General features: G+C 40.1%; 1 long non-coding RNA gene across 2 annotated transcripts in view; it reads right to left on the reverse strand.

Annotated features, from left to right (window-relative positions):
• Positions 1-15,394, reverse strand: part of LOC114486889 (uncharacterized) — a 68,843-nt gene that overhangs the window by 41,435 nt on the left and 12,014 nt on the right. For both annotated transcript variants that reach the window (XR_003681284.2, XR_003681283.2), the window contains exons 2-4: positions 9,118-9,329; positions 8,478-8,662; positions 2,468-2,562 (exon numbers count right to left, since the gene is read on the reverse strand). This is a non-coding gene — a long non-coding RNA (uncharacterized lncRNA). The remainder of the gene's footprint in view (positions 1-2,467; positions 2,563-8,477; positions 8,663-9,117; positions 9,330-15,394) is intronic.

The raw sequence follows: 15,394 nt of genomic DNA on the forward strand, positions 1-15,394 counted from the left end.
TATATGTACCACATCTTCTTTATCCATTCGTCTGTCAATAGGCATTTAGGTTTCTTTCATGCCCGAGCTATTGTAAATAGTGATGCAGTGAACACTGGGGTGCATGTGTCTTTTTGAATTATGGCTTTCTCTGGGTATATGTCCAGTAGTGGGATTGCTGGGTCATATGGTAATTCTATTTTTAGTTCTTTAAGGAACCTCCATACTGTTCTCCATAGTGGCTGTATCAATTTACATTCCCACCAACAGTGCAAGAGGGTTCCCTTTTCTCCACACCCTCTCCAGCATGAAATGCATACAATTTTTATCATAAATCATTTTAAGATATTGCCTTTACTTTACAGTTAAGGCACTAAGCTTAGTTTTGTGTTTGTAGAATGGTTATATTATCTAGAAATTTTATTTCTGAAGAGTAAATGGTTTGGGAATATATACTTGAGAGGAATCATTAGGTAGGTAACAAATGAAGCTATGTGTGTTGATGAGACTGAGCAGAGACCACATATAAAACAGTGGTCAGTTTTTGTGGGGTTTCAGACACCTTTGAGAATTTAATGGAAGTTATGAACCCATTTCCCATGAAAACAAACAAGCACACAGATCCCAAACCAATCACACAGTGTCAGTGGTGTACTCAGAGGTCAGGGGCGCCTAAGCTCAGCATGTAGCTGGAAAGGAGTGTTTCTGGCATGCTTTCTTCTCAGAGATGTAGTGCTATTCTGCCTGTTGTATACATTACAATACAGAGATCATCTTATCTTCCCAGAAGGAGAATCTTCTCCCTACCCTCATGAGCAGATATATTTTGTTTAATGAATAATAATTGTAACTGAGCCCTATGGGGCCTTCCCAGGACAAACCGTCCCCTGTGAATATCACCTTCCTCTTGTTTCCTTCATCGCAGTGCCATGGGCCAGCAACACCTGGTCGGTGGCAAACACTCGGGGCTGTCCCTGAGACAAAGGTGCTCAGGTTGCTGTTGGACTGAATCCAAGAGCTGCCACTGGCCAGGAGCCAATGTGCCATGGGTGAGGCGCCCACTCGGGACTGCCATCCCACCTGGGGTGCCAAAATTGTAACCTAGCCAAACTTGGGTCCCTTCACCCACAGGCAGTAAAGTCAATCTATTGACAACAGGCTGTGGTAAAGGAAAGGGTACTGTTTCTTGCAGGGTGCCAAGCAAGAAGTTCAGGCCTTTTAAACATTAGCTGCCTGAACTCTGCTTGGCGCCCTGCAATAAATGCTACACTTTTCTTCATCACAATCCAGTGTCAATAGATTGGCTTTACGGCAAGTGGGCAAAGGGACTCAAGTTTGGTTGGGTAACATAATCACCTTGAGTGAGGTCTGGAGGTTCGACTCCTCCTGGGAATGCTTGAGTAGCAGTGGATGGCCGTTAGAAGGCTGGATTCCAATGACCGAAAGCCTACTGCTTCACTAATTGGCGATTCCCCATTCAGTGATCCTCAGAAGACCCACCTCACCTCTGACCGCTGCAGCCTTTTTTACTGGTCAAACTTGTCACTGGCTTTGCTCTTTCCTTAGGACTTTTTTCTTCAGGAGGCCCCTAGTGCACCGTGTTAACAATCCTCTGGATGGAAATACCAGAAGTACCTGAATCCCAGCAATGAACACCGCTTGGGCTCAATCTAGAAAGTTCCCTCCATCCCTCTTTTTTCCTACTGTGCGCTCCACAACCACCAAGATCATAGCTGTGATATATTAAAGCATGTATGCTAGTGGAAACTAGAAAATTTGGGGGAGATTTATAATGGAAACGTACAAATTTTTGTTTTCTGTCATGTTACATTGTCTACTCTTTTTTCAAGTGAAAACAAAATTTATCAACTACAAAATTTATCATTCTCCAAAGTGATTCAGTCACCACGTAGCATCAATAAAAATGAACGTGATTCTATCGTCCACATGCAAGTCTTTAAACATTGTTAGATGTTTCATTTCTGTGGAATCCCAACCATAATTTTATTAAAAATCAATGCCAATACCCCAAACTAAACAAACCAAAATCAAATCAAAACCATCAAAACACAAGAAGAAAGAAGTACTTGCATTCTGGGGACAGGGAGAGAGGGAGGAAGGAAACAAACTACAGTTAGTAACAGACAATTTAACTGTGTATCTTTAATCTCCTGAATTCAGTTACTGTTTAAATGAAAACATGAAGTAGCAAAAACATGAGAGTCAAACAATAGAATCTTTCCCACTGAGAAAAAGAAAGTAAATGTGGGAAACTTCTTCCCTCAGGACAAAACAGATACTAAAAAAAGCTGATCATCACAGCATGGCGGCGGTGAGGAGGATGCAGCGGGAAGGGTTGGGGGTGCTGGATAAGTAATTTGGAACTACACAGGCTCCCCTAACTCTCCTGAGTTCTGATACTTCACTCCCATCCCCAACAATCTGCCCCTATTTAGATACCCCATGATGGAAAGCTACTGTTACTCACAGAAATGAACTGACTCCTCTAAGCATACTGGGACAGAAGAGACAGCCACCAATCACTGTTCCAGGGTATCTGTGTATAACAACATCTCTTCTTTCCTTACAGAAAAAAAAAAAAGGAAAAGGAAAAATAAATTCACCAGGAAGCAAAATATGCAAAGACCAATATATATCTTTGAAACTTGTAATTAACAATTGATTTTTGTTCTTGGATATGTATCCCTTTAACCTAAATAATTTGGCATAGAATCTGGGACATAGTAGATGTTCAATAAATATTTGCTGAAGGGTGGGAGGGAGGGAGACGCAAGAGGGAAGAGATATGGGAACATATGTATATGTATAACTGATTCACTTTGTTGTAAAGGAGAAACTAACACACTTTTGTAAATAAAACAGTTATACTCCAATAAAGATGTTAAAAAAAAATTTGCTGAATACACGAGTGAATGAAAATATATTACATAGCTGATATTCTTAAATTGAGGACATCAAGGTTATTATTTCTCTTCCAATGAATTAAGTATGACTCCTGCCAGAGTAATCTTAACTTGCATTCACTACACTTGAGGATGCTAGGAACTACATTTAGTATCTTTAAAAAAACCAAATCTGTACACAAAGCAAAAGTGTATTGGACACCTACCATGTCTAAGGCTCTGTGCTTGGCCATGGTGGGTCACTACAGAAGCGCAAGACAAGGTCCTGTCCTCAAGTTACAAGTCTACTTCTCCCTCCTGCTCCAGGGGATGTAAAACATCAGCCAAATTAGTGAGGCAGCTGAGCCCACGGCAAATGCCCTTCATGTGAAAACATCCTTGGCTGTCTGGCCACATCAGAGGGGACCATGAGCCCAAACACAGGCGACAGCAGGAAGGACCAAAGGAGCACTGAATCAGATGAGGAAGTAAGAGAGCCAAATGGAAGGGAGAAATGTGAAGTGATAAGCCTTCTGCCCTCCCTGAATTAAAGGTTCATCATTCTCCGGCTCTCAAAAACTTCCATATGTTCTGTCAGCTGTCCACAGAGGTGACTGAAATGTCAGACCAGTGCTGAAAGGGTCAATGTTGCTTTTTAAAAAGGAATTCTCCTTTTAAAATAAGATATAATGTTAATATCTGTTAAATATTATACTTATTTAATAATTTAATAATACTTATTAAATAATATACTCGGCAAACATTAGAGTACTATTCCACTGTATGTTTATAGCAGTTTGTTTATCCATTTACCAATTGATAAACATTTCCATTTTTTGACAAGTATGAATAAAGCCACTGTAAACATTTGTGAACAGGTTTTTGTGTGGATATATATCTTACTTTTTCTTGGGTAAGTATCTGGAAGTGGGATTTCTGGGTCATGTGGTAAGTGTACATTGAACTTTTTAATAACTGCCAAGCTGTTTTCCAAAGTGTCTGTACTGTTTCACACTAGGACCAGTGATGCATGTGAGTTCCAATTGCTCAGTATCCTCACCAGCACTCAGTGTTATCAGCAGCTACTTTATTTTTTATTTAATGGGTAGTGGTATGTTGTTGTGGTTTTAATTTGCATCTCTCTGATGACTAATGATGTTGAGCACCTTTTCATATGCTGAGTGGATAGGTGGTTTGGAGCTACATTAGTTGCCATTTGTCTTGAATCTTCATTTGTTTTATAACCTTTGATACTTTGCTGGACAAATTACATTTGGTGATAATTTAAGACCTAGAATGATGTTATTTTCCTCCACAGTGTATTTTCCCCCTGCAAAACACCTGAGTAGATTAGCAGTCTAGGACCAAGATTTGAGTTTTTGTGCAGGTTGGGCTAAAATCCAGATCCCATGCATGCCTCCAGGATGTACCCTTTGAGTGTTTCAAGTCAGAAAAAGGGATATTATACTACGGCCTCTCTGTTTTTGAAGGAGATGAATGCCAGTCTCCAAATCTTCACGCATCTGAGTCCTCAAAAGCTTAGCTTTGTGTCTCAATTGCTTCCAGTGAGTTGCCAAAGAGCCTCAGAGCCAAATTTCAGCCCTTGGCCTTTGGGTTACAGAGTGGGTCATTTCCCAAGGTCTCAGTGAAGCTCTGCTTTTCAATTTTCTTCTCATCATCAGTAAATCATTCTGTCCAAAAAGGCTTTGACTCACCTCTTTAATGCTAATTGTTTCCTTGTTCTAATCTCTTAATATCTCGGTAGGTCTCTGATGCTTGTAAGAATGTGTGTGTGTGTGTGTGTGTGTGTGTGTGTGTGTGTGTGTGTGTGTGTGTGTGTGTGCGCATGTTTCCGCTTTTTAAATTGCCTTCAACTGGGAGGCTTGGGTTGGAATCATCTAGTATGCCAGTCCTGGAATCTGGAATATAGGCCAATATTCTAATGGGGAAAATAAACAAATAAACAAGTAAATATATATTGTGTCAGGTGGTAAAAAGTGCTATAGGGAAAAATAAGGAGGAATAAAAGATACAGGAAGACCAGGGAGGGGGGAAAGAGTACTCAAGAAAGATATTTCCAAAATGATAACATATGAGCAAATAACCTTGAAAAGTGAGAGAGGTATTTGTTCTAGGAAATCTGGGGTGTGTCTGGAACAGAATATGTACAAGGAGGCAGGCAACAAGAGATAAAAGTATGAGGTAAGAGATAAAAGTAAAAGTATGAGGTAGCTGAGGGCAAGGTCATGTAGGGCCTTGCAGGTCATATTGCCTTTGGATTTTACTCTGAATGAGATGAGGAGCCATTAAAAGATTTGAGCAAAAGAGTAACTTGATTTTACCTGCAATTTAAATAGATCATTGTTGCTTCTATGTGGAGAACAGATTGTAGTGGGGGGGACTCCAGTTGGGGAGTTTTTGAAATAATTCAGGTGAGGGAGTGAAATACAGTGGAAGCCTAGACCAGGAAAATAGCAATGGAAGTGGTGAAAAGTGCTCAGATTTTTGATAAATAGTATTTTCAAGGTAAAGCCAATAGGATTTACTGATGGAGGTGGAGTGTCAGAGGAAGACAAAAAATAAGGTTTTGGCAGCTAGAAAGACAGCGCTAGCATTTCCTGAGATGCAGGATGTCGGTGGAGAATCAGGAGTTTGATTTTGGACAGGTTAAGTTTGAGATTCCTACTAGATATTTAAGTCAAGATTTGAGTAGATGGTTGACCATCTACTCTAGACCTCAATTTAGGAAAGAGGGCTAGAAATGTAAATTTGGGAATCATTGGTGTATAGATGCTTTCAAAGCTAAGAGACTGGGGATGGTATTACAGAGGGAATAAATAAAGAGTAAGAAATGAAAAGGTTTTAGGGCTACACCCTGAAATTTTTAACACTTAGCAGTCAGAAGATAAAGGGAAATTGACCAGCCAGTGGAATAGAAGGAGAACCAAGAGAAAGTGATGTCTCAAGCCAAACGAAGAAAGTGTTTCAAGAAGGAAGCATGGTCATCAGTTCTTAGAGGTACAAGTAAAGCCATGAAGTGAGCAATGTTCAGGTCATTGGGCTATTTCAGTAGAATAATGAGATTAATAAAGTGAAAATGGTTCTTCTTTTTTTTTTAAAAGAATAACCTTTATCAAGCTTAACAGAAAAGGTGCTATTTATTATACCAACATGAGATTTACTAATTTTCCTCCAAGGCAGTTAATGTGAATTGCATTGATAAGCCAGTTGCTCAAACATGCTTTACTTATTTGGAATAATCTCATCATCAGTTAAATTAGGGATTTTAGCACAAAAAAGAATGAAATAATGTCATTTGCAGCAACATGGATGGACCTAGAGATTATCATACTAAGCAAAGTAAGTCAGAGAAAGACAAATACCATATGATATCACTTATGTGTGGAATCTAAAATATGACACAAATGAACTTATTTATGAAACAGAAACCAACTCACAGATATAGAAAACAAACTTATGGTTACCAAATGGGAAAGGGAGTAGGGGAGGGATAAACTAGGAGTTTTGGATTAGCAGATATAGACTACTATATATAAAATAAACAACAAGGTCCTACTGTATAGCACAGGGAACTATATTTAATATCCTGTAATTTATTATTAATATCCTATAATTTATTAATTTTTTCAACCATAATGGAAAAGAATATGAAAAAGAATATATATATATATATATATATATATATATACTGAATCACTTGCTATACACCAGACACTAACACAACACAGCAAATCAACTATACTTCAATAAAAAAAAAAAATTAGGGTTTTTAGTATCCTAGAGAGAGACACACCTTTATTTAAGAAAGAGAGGGCAAATTTTAGAAAAGTAAATCCAAGCAATAAATGGCATTTGACAATATTGGCATTAGAATGGCATTTGTTCTTTTGAGCAAAACCCAAGAAAAAGAATTCTAATAAAAGATTCTTGGCAGCAGTAAATAACAGCCTTGAATGGTGTCAACTCAACAGATAGGAGTGCCTCCCCATCCACACCATGAAAAATGCTCTATGGTTTGTCCCTTTATATTATTTGAAGTACTATTTCTTTGGCCTCAGAAATAGTTTTGTCTACTTTAATTTCTGAATTTTTTTCATATTCTCAATTTTCTCATATTTATCTAATATTCTCATCTCTTGTGATATGAGAGCAGGTGAGTATTACATGACTTTTGAGCTCTTATACAAAAGTAACATTTGGAATCTTAAAAGAACACAAACAAGTTTTCATGTCTACAAATTCTCGAGCATTTTCATAAACCTTAAGTACTACAATTATTTCTAAATTGTGTCTATCTCTATAATTAGTTCTTTCAAACTCTGATTTAAACATAATTTATTTTCTTTTCTCCACAGAATTACATTTATTCTCTAAATGTCTATGGAGAATAAGAAATTCAATTTTCTTTCATCAAAATGACTTCTTGATTGTCTTTCCATTAAAATTTTTGTTTTAATAAGATATCAAGTAAGTTTAAACTATAAAAGATATTTAAAACTGGGAAGAGTTCCTTTTTCACGCACCCTTTATACCTTTTGTGGACACAGAAAATCTCTTGGTTTGAGGAAAAATAAGGTGAACTAGTAGCATGGATACAATATAACACAGTGGTTAAGAATGATAGTGTTGGACTCACACCTGGGTTTAAGTCCCAGGTCTTCTGCTACCTAATTTTATAACCTTGAGCAAGCCATTTAATCTTTCTTAACCTCATTCCTCATCTGCAAATGAGGATAATAATACCTGCCTCACAGGGTTATTATGATGATTTTATGAGATAAAATGGGAAAAGCACTTAACACAAGGTAGGTACTGAATAAAAGATAAGTACTCATCATCATCATCATTATCACCACCACCATCATTAAAAGTGAACAATTTCCAAAGTCAAGTAGTCAAAAAAAAAAAAATCTAGAGTAAGCATGATCATCACCAAATGTTGGAATTGGGTTTCACAAGGACGGTATTTATTTATATTAAGGCTTTAATAATAAAACACACTAAAGGGGAAAAGTCGGAATGATTCATTTCATTCCTTGTGCTGGAGGCCAGGTGTTATTACATGCACATCTCAGTTAAGCCTGCCAACAACCCCAGAAGGGAGTTTGTAGATGCCCATTTTACAGATGAGGAAATTGAAGCTCAGAGGTGTGAAGTGATTTGGCCAAGATCATGCAGCTGTTAACTAGAAGAATCATGGCTAAACTTCAATTCATTTGACTACAAAGCCCTGCTTCAACTAAACTTCCATATTAGAGTTACTTTGGGGACTATCCAAACTGGACCACTCATCCTCATCCAGACTAGATCTGAATCAAAAGCATGAGCTTGTGGGTAGCACAGCCTTTATCAACCATCAGCTCTTATTTTTTTATCCACAATCCAGTCACACCAGAAGAACCCCAGAATTCAGAGGGCTAGTACCACACCTGCTGCCTGCATAGCCTGCCTCTGCCTGCTCTTCTCTGCCTGGAGTTGAAACATTTCAATACCCTGGACTAAGCAAATATGGTGGAGCCGGGTCTGGGCTCATGGAACCTCCTGCAGTCCCATGAATGCCACCACGATAATTACCAGTCAACTTTGGGTTGAAGAAGTTGCTTGATTCAGCAAGGCTGGCATTTGCCCTGCACAATTCTTTCCAGCATGTTGGCAATGGTATCCAGGAGTGGCTGGAGAATTCTGATAACAGCTTGCTGGTTGGATTCCAGGAGAATAGCTCGGATTCTGCTGAAGCCTCATTGGAAGGTGGAGAAACACTGACAAAAAGAAGTTAATGATGACCACTCTGGAAACTCTGACTACCTCCACGATTCCCTCACAACTATTTATAAAGCATCACCTTGGAGCTAACTGAGACACCGGAAAATGAAACAAGTTCCATGAATGGAAATTAACAGTCAGGCTGTGACCCACTTAAGTAAGTAGTTATGCCTCTTGCCAAAGGCCTGCCAGAGAGCACACCCTGGATTTTAATGGCTTGGTGCCTTTGTTTTCATCACTTTTAGATGGAAATGACACAACTGTCTCCTAATCCCCTTGCACTACTGTGCCCTCTTCTTTCCTTACCTTCATTCTTGGTAGCTTTTTCCAACTATTTAACTACTTCATAAAACACAACAAGCAAAGAACTGGAAAAGGTGACTGGCTCAAATAACTGTGGATGTTGACATGTTAAAAGTTATACTTAGCAGGCAATATAAAAGCCGTGAACCTTGAGTGAAGACACTGTATATTTCTATAAGTTGTGGGCAAAATTTGGCACACTCAGGGTGATTCGTAAATGTTCTTCAAGGCCTTTCAAGCTTGGGATCCAATCAACTTCTCCAGTTGCATCTCCATTGTTATTTAATCCCTTGTCTAGCACTGTCCAACAGAAACATAATGGGAGTGGCTTATGTCGTTTTAAAGTCTCTAGTAGCCATCCTAAAAAATTAACAGACAGGTAAAATCAATTTTAATAATATACTTTAACCCATTGCATCCAAAATATTTCAACGTGTAATCAATGTAAAAAGTTCAAACTTGGAAACAGGTAGTCTGCACAGTAGCCTAAATCATTGGGTTTGGATTCTGAGAGACCCCGGTTCTAGTTCAGCTCTCCTAGTGACAGGAACTGCAACTTTGGAGAAGTCTCTTAAACTCTCTACACATCATCTGCATGATGGAGATAATAATATCTATCACCCAAGCTTGGTGAAAGAATTTACTTAGATAATGTGCAAAGCTCCTGCAAAATTCTCCCTAAATGTTGGTGATTATACTTGCTATCGCTGCTTTGCTGTTTTGATCATTCTAGTGCAGCCATTCCCATCTATTAAAATATTTAGAATGTCTTCTTCATGTCAGTGGAAATTTTCTTTATTGCCACAGCCAAACAAATGGCAATAGAAAATAGTATTTCTTCCAACTCCAAAGGGCTCCCTCCCAAAACAGCCACTTAGAAACAAGAGCTGCTGAAAAGTGATGGATGCCCTCCCTTCTCAGCCCATAGCAGGAACTGGCTTGTGTAGCAACATCAGTGTGAACTAAGAAGAACCAAGCCCCAGACACGTCCTTTGCCAGGGGGCTCCCGGTGGAGTTCTTGCAGACTGTTCTACAGTGTGCTGTGGGTGAAATTCAATTCTAAGCTCTAGTTGTGTGACTAAAAGCCTAAAGGAGCAAAAGACTAAAAAACAAAAACAACAACAAAAAACAAAACAAAAAAACAGCCTCAGAGTCTTGCTTGCTTTGAAAGACTTGTTTGCTTCTGGCAACAAGAAATGTATGGCTCCAGGAGGGCCAAAGGGGCCAAGAGAGGCATTTCCATTTTGTAACTGTTTTACTAGCCAAACATAGAGGAGAGGTTTTCAAATAAATGTATCTTCATGAGGAATAAGAAATCACAGTAGAAAAAAAAAAAAAGCACACGGTTGATTGGCCATCTCTGCTCAGCAACACACATTTAGATCAGCGGTTCCCAACCTTGTTGGCACCAGGGACCGGCTTCATGGAAGACAATTTTTCCATGGATGGGGTGGAGGTGTTCAGGCGGTAATGCCAGCGTTGGCTCGCCTGCCACTCACCTCCTGCTGTGCAGCCCGGTTCCTAACAGGCCGTGGCCTGGTACCAGTCTGTGGCCTGGGGTTTGGGGACCTCTGATTTAGAGGTCTTGTCAGAAAATGGTGTATGCTCATAGGACCCACCTTCCTCAAAGTCACACCTTTACATGATAAGCTTATTCTGAAAACAGTATTGCTCATTTCCATGCAGTGCTTAGCATTGCTATCACACTGGTCAGAGCACTTGGATAAGCTTCATTGCTCAGGATCCTGGATCCTTGACTGATCAGGTGTCACCCAAGGAACTGGTGCACAAAATAGATAACTTTGAGGTCAAGAGCCTGGCTTTGAGCCAGACAGACTCACCATTAGAATTTTGGCCCTGGTTGTAATTAGTTTGTGATTTTTTTTTTTTTTGGCTGTGCCGTACAGCATGCAGGATCTTATCAATAGTTCCCCCACCAGGAATTGAACATGTGCCCCCTGGATTGAGAGCATGGAATCGTTTTTTTTTAAATTATTATTCTTTTTAAAAATATTTATTTATTCATTTATTTGGCTACGTTGGGTTTTAGCTGCAGCACGTGGGCTCTTCATGGTAGCACACGGGTTTCTCTCTAGTTGTGGCGCATAGGCTCCAGAGCACACGGGCTCAGTAGTTGCAGTGCACGGGCTCAGTAGTTGCAGCACGCAGGCTCTAGAGCACGCAGGCTTAGTTGTCCTGCGGTATGTGGGATCCTAGTTCCCCGACCAGGGATCAAACCCGCGTCCCCTGCATTGGAAGGCAGATTCTTAACCACTGGACCTCCAGGGAAGTCCATAGTTTATGATCTTGACAAATTATTCTCTAGGTCTCAGTTTCTTCTTCTATAAACTACAGAATAAAAGATATCTACTTCATAGGATTGTTATAAGAATACCTATAAAGTGCTTAGCATAGTGCCTGGTACATGGTAAGATTTCAATGTTCAATGTTTTCCCATACAAGACTGGTGGGAGTATGTCTTACCAGTGTCCAGAAAATGAAACTAGAAAATTGACAAATGACAACAATCTATCCAGTCCCCCAAAATTATACAACCAGAGAAGATTGCAGCAAGACCACATCCTGGCTCCACACAAAGTTCCTGAAGTAGAAAAACACCTATGCTGAAGAAGTACAGTCTGGTAGAGCTGGAAGCGCCCTTAGAGACCATTTAGTTCAAGTGTTTATTTTCCAGATAAAGAAACGAAACCTCTGAGAGGTAAAGTAACTTACCCCATGTCAAAAACTAGATGCAGGGTTGGAGTTCAAATCCAGGTTTCTTGATTTTTAATCCTGTGATAAGTTCAAGTGTTTTTGTGGTTAAAACAACTCCTAAACTGGCAGGACATGAATCATCATCGTAAAAACCTCCTGTATTTCTAGTCCATCCCATTAACTATTCATTTGAGATTGCATAATTGTATCCCAAGATGCTCTTTCAATAGCAAACAGAGAGCAAGTGCTTTATAAGAGGGCACCTTAGAAGGAAGTGTCTGTTCTACCGACCCTGCAAGCCATCACCATTATGGCAAAAATAAATAACCAATACAAAATGTAGACAGGGTTGGGATATAGCACCCCTGAACAGAGGGCTTGATGCAATGGTCCCTCAAAAAGCAAGTATCTTTATACTCATTACAGACAGTCCAGAAAAACACCAACTCATTTTCTGCAAGGCTTCTCCAAAGCTCTATGAAAATCAGACAGCTATATCTGAGGATGATCTCAGTGCTATTGTCTGGGCTGTGAAAAGTAGGAAAGTTGTTTATTGCCATCCTCAGTGCCTGGCCTCTGTTGGCTCTCTGTAAATATTCACAAGTGAATGAAGGGAAGATCCATCCTAATGGCATAACCATGGATCTTCACCAATGTCATGGGGATAATGTATTTTAAGTATCTTCAATCATTTCCTCAGTAACTTCTGAGTAATCCAGGTGTTATTTTCTTTCTTTCCCATGCATCCATCTGCCTTAAAGATAGGTCAAGGGTCATATTGTCCTAGGGAAGGAGGAGGTCAGTACCACACCAACAAAAGTGTTTTTAAAAATTTAATAGCGATAAAGACTTGAAAGCCAAATGTTGCAGAGAGAAAAAGAATTTATAAATTCTAAAATCTCCTTTTTAAATAAGAAACAATGCTTATATGTCTGAAAATACACAGTTTTTCTCTAAGCTGTAGGTAGAGTGGACTCAGAGGTAACCCAAGGAAAGTTCCTATAAGACAGGAATAGAAAATAAATTTCTTAAACCAAAAGAAGAAAAGATAGGCGAGAGGTCAGATGCTAGGGCCCTGGCTTCCCCTGCCCACCTTTGCTTCAAATTGGCACCTTAAAGGCTGTGCAAAAGAAAACTCCAGAAAGTCTGGGAGAAGGAAAACCAGAGGCATTTGTGCCCCACTCTGAATTTTGGGATTTGGAAGGAGACTGCCTGACAGAGTACACCGTGTCGACGGTGGGGGTATGACAGCAGCACAGAGGAAGACAAAAGAGAAGTTATACAAAATAAAGGAGCTATACTTGTTGCCCTGCTCAGTGTTTATTTTGTTAAATTTTAACCCCAGTTCACAAGTAGGTCCACTTAGGTTTGACTGGTTTCAGGAGTGCCCCTGAGGCCCAGGTTTAGAGTCTGTAGCCTGTGGGAAGGATTGTTGTAGATTGACACTTCCTCCTGTTCCCGATGGACAAGATTCTGCCCAGAATCGACTGTCCCACAGTAGAATTAGTCAGCCTGTTCTTCCTTTGCTGTTGGTGTTACCACGTTCACCTCCCTTTTGCAGCAGTGTGGTATAATCATAGGCAGATAGACCTGGGTGCTCAGCCTGGCCCTACCAGTTAGTTGTTAGCTGTCTGACCTTGGGCAACTTTCTCTGAGCCCCCAATTTTTATTATAATAAAATAACAAAATAATCATGAATAATTATAATACTTCTGGGTTTACTAAGTGAAAAGCCCTTTACAAACCATATAACATACATTATCTCATTTAATTCTCACATTCACCATGTGTGAGGTAGGTACTATGTTTAGCCTCCTGTTACAAAAAAGAAAACCTGCCCAAAGCTGCACAGCTAATAAGCAGCAGTAGGAATTGAATCTGGGTCTGGCTGACTACAGAGCTTGGTGGCTATATAGGAGGACCCCATGATAGGGCAGATGTCCCAAGCACCTCAAAGCATAAGGACTCCTTCTCTGTAATTTCCCTGCTAGTCTGTGTCAGTAGTTGGTCCTGAATAAGATCAGCATTGACCCTTGTGTGATCTAGGTAACTCTTTTCTGTGTGTGTATACAACTTTTAAACAAGTCCCACATTTATTCTGACAAAAATATTTGGATCTGTATCTATGACTTATCACTTTCCATTAGGCTCCATATTGGGGCTGAGGTCACATCACTGCAAGCTCCCTTAGATCTAGAGACAGATGCCTGCTGGTGACTGCGTGCAGCAGCGTACCTTAAAGCCCAAGACAGCCCGGGCGGTTTCCCAGCTGCTGAGATTAGCCTGCAGGATCTTTGCAGGCAAAGGTGTATTTTAGGACAGCAGTATGGCAAGTGATCGGAACACAGACCCTCCCATCCTCTAACGTCCAAATAGCCCATGCTCCTGTTTGACACTATTGCATAGGTGGCCTGTATAGAACGCAAGCATCTATTTATTTGCTAAATCAACAAATATTCATGCAATACAATTCAGGAACTGAATGATAATGACCTTCTTTTAATACATCTAAATGATAATAAAACAAATTATCTTCTTCATAGGACTGTACTACATTTTATTTTATTTTATTTTTTTAATTAATTTATTTATTTTTGGCTGCGTTGGGTCTTCTTTTCTGTGCGAGGGCTTTCTCTAGTTGCGGCAAGCGGGGGCCACTCTTCATTACGGTGCATGGGCTTCTCACTATCGCTGCTTCTCTTGCTGCGAAGCACAGGCTCCAGACGCGCAGGCTCAGTAGTTGTGGCTCATGGGCCCAGTTGCTCCGTGGCATGTGGGATCTTCCCAGACCAGGGCTCGAACCCGTGTCCCCTGCATTGGCAGGCGGATTCTCAACCACTGCGCCACCAGGGAAGCCCTGTACCACATTTAAGTTAGCAAATTCATTTATTGTCAATGATTTCATTACCTTCCAGCTGCTGAATCTATTGGACATCCTTCAGTCCTTATCATACTTGACTTTTAGGCCATACTGTCTATTGTTTCCTCCTTCTTAAAACTCTCTTCTTGGGCTTCCCTGGTGGCTCAATGGTTAAGAATCTGCCTGCCAATGCAGGGGACACGGGTTCGAGCCCTGCTCTGGGAAGATCTCACATGCCGCGGAGCAACTAAGCCCATGCGCCACAACTACTGAGCCGGCACTCTGGAGCCTGTGAGCCACAACTACTGAGCCCACGCGCCTAGAGCCCGTGCTCCACAACAAGAGAAGCCACCGCAATGAGAAGCCTGCACACTGCAAAGAAGAGTAACCCCCGCTCGCCACAACTAGAGAAAGCCCACGTGCAGCAACTAAGACACAATGCAGCCAAAAATAAATAAATTTTTATTTAAAAAAACCCTCTCTTCTTTAGGTCAATAATTATTATTATTGTCATTATTGTTATTATAAGTTTGCATCAGTAGAGTGCTTATAATATATAAGGTGGTGTGTTAAACACTTTACATGCATTCTGTCCTTGAATACTCATAAGCCCATGGGGTAGATGTTATTATTATTATTATGTTAAGATGAAGAAATTGAGTCACTTGTCTTAGGTGACACAGCTAGTAAATGACAGAGCCTGATTTTGAACCCAGGTTTTCCTAATTCCAGAACCCATGTTCATAAGCATTATGGTACATTGCCTCGTAAGGTTTTCAAGAGAGTAAATTTGGAGACCTCAGCACCATTAAAGCTAGCTCTAGATTGCAATTAGTTTTTCCATTTTTGA

The sequence above is a fragment of the Physeter macrocephalus genome, chromosome 9, assembly GCF_002837175.3.
Source record: "Physeter macrocephalus isolate SW-GA chromosome 9, ASM283717v5, whole genome shotgun sequence".
NCBI classification, from domain to species: Eukaryota; Metazoa; Chordata; class Mammalia; order Artiodactyla; family Physeteridae; genus Physeter; species Physeter macrocephalus.